The following is a 2,171-nucleotide window of genomic DNA, read 5'->3' as shown; positions in this document are numbered from 1 at the left end:
TATACAAACTTTAGTGATTTTATTTCATTTTATTTGATTTTTGAGACATGCCCTTGCTCTGTTGCTCAGGCTGGAATGCAGGCGTGCCATCACAGCTCACTGTAACCCTAAATTCCTGGGCTCAAGTGATCCTCCCACCTCAGCCTCCTGAGTAGCTGGGACTAGAGGTGTGCTATCCTGCCTAGCTAATTTTTAAATTTTTTGTAAGGACAGAGTCTTGCTGTGTTGTCCAGAGTGGTTTCAAACTCCTGGCCTCAAGCAGTCCTCTCGCCTCAGCCTCTCAAAGCACTGGATTACAGGCATGAGCCACCACACCTGGCCCAGTGATTTTTCATGTTAAGATCAAGGACAGGTTCCCTGGCTTGGCATTCAAGGCTTATGATCCGGGCATGATATGCAAGTTTGGGTTTCAGTGTTTCCATTCCCGCCATCAGCCTTGCACTCCAGCTTGTTGCCTAAGCCCTGTTCTGAAGCCCAGCCTGAGAGCTGCCCTTAGAATTTATACCTTCTCATCTCTTCATCTTCTTCACCTATGTTTTTATCTCCGTCTGGGACATCATCTTCGCCCATGTTATCTCCATCTGGGACATCATCTCCACACTTCTGCCTCTTTAAATCTTCTCTATCCTTCAAGACTTGAAATACTCACTTCCTTTACATGATCCCCGCTCTGACATCCAAGCTGGAATTAATCTTTCTTCCTTTGAACTCTGATAGTGCTTAATGTTTTTCATCCTTTAATTATGCAGCAGTCCTGTGTGTTAGATATTATTATTTCCCCAGTTTCTCATAGTTACTTTGAAAATATTTGCCATAGTCATGTATTTTGAATATGTAATATGAGCGACATTCAAAAGGTCCTGGAGAGTGAAAGGCAGTCCTACTCCAGTCATTGCCCTGTGACCACTGCTGCCAGTTTTGTTTGTTTGTTTGTTTGTTTTTCCAAGGCAGAGCATTGCTCTGTCACCAGGCTGGCGTGATCTCAGCTCACTGCAACCTCCGCCTCCCGGGTTCAAGCAATTCTCCTGCCTGAACCTCCTGATTAGCTGGTACTACAGGTGTGCACCACCACGCCCAGAAAATTTTTGTATTTTTAGTAGAGACGGGGTTTCACCATGTTGGCCAGGATGGTCTGGATATCTTGGCTTTGTGATCCACCTGCCTCAGCCTCTCAAAGTGCTGGGATTACACGTGTGAGCCACTGTGCCCAGTCGATGTGTCTTGTTTTTAAAAACACAGATGTTGGCATAAGATGAACACGGTTCTCCACCAGTTCCCCACTGGTAAGTATTTAGGTTGTTCCCAACCATTTGGATTAATCAATGCTGAGTTGTACGTAATTCTTGCATATTTGCGTGAATATGTTCATAGGATGCATTGCTGGAAATGGAATTGTGGGATCCAGGGTTCTGTGCATTTTAAATATTTTGGATGTTGCTGGATTCCCTTCCCTTAGGGCCATACCGTTATCTCACTGTCAATGTGTAAGGGCGCCTATTTCTATTTCCTTGCCAATAGTTTCTTCTGAGCTGTTTTGTTTGACATGATACACACACAAATAGCCCCTTTGTTCCAAAAACATGGACATTTTACATTTCTACTTAAAATGTGCGCACACTGACTGAAGCTCTGTGTTGCAGTGATGTGTGCTGCTAGGATTGTGGCTCTGTTTCGAATTTGCTAGCCAGGCTATGGCTTTCCAGTCAGGTATTTTTTGTTTTGTTCATGCTGTTGCTGCCGTTGGGCTGTGTGAATTTCCCTCCACTGCCCAGCCAGATTTCCTTTCCGGTGGACGGGCATAGTGTCTCATCCGGAAGCCCTGTTTCCTGGTGATCTGGGCCGAGTGTCTCATCCGGCAGCCCTGTTTCCTGGTGATCTGGGCCAAGTGTCTCATCCGGCAGCCCTGTTTCCTGGTGATCTGGGCCGAGTGTCTCATCCGGCAGCCCTGTTTCCTGGTGATCTGGGCTGAGTGTCTCACCCAGCAGCCCTGTTTCCTGGTGATCTGGGCCCCATGGTCTCATCCATCAGCCCTGTTTCCTGGTGATCTGGGCCCCATGTCTCATCCATCAGCCCTGTTTCCTGGTGATCTGGGCTGAGTGTCTCATCCCTCAGCCCTGTTTCCTGGTGATCTGGGCCCCATGGTCTCATCCATCAGCCCTGTTTCCTGGTGA

General features: G+C 47.2%; 1 pseudogene; it reads left to right on the top strand.

Annotated features, from left to right (window-relative positions):
- LOC105512043 overlaps positions 1-2,171 on the top strand; it is a 104,752-nt pseudogene that overhangs the window by 8,263 nt on the left and 94,318 nt on the right.

This window comes from Colobus angolensis, unplaced genomic scaffold (genome assembly GCF_000951035.1).
Source record: "Colobus angolensis palliatus isolate OR3802 unplaced genomic scaffold, Cang.pa_1.0 Scaffold209, whole genome shotgun sequence".
Taxonomy (NCBI): Eukaryota; Metazoa; Chordata; class Mammalia; order Primates; family Cercopithecidae; genus Colobus; species Colobus angolensis.
This window is presented reverse-complemented; position numbering and strand designations above follow the sequence as displayed.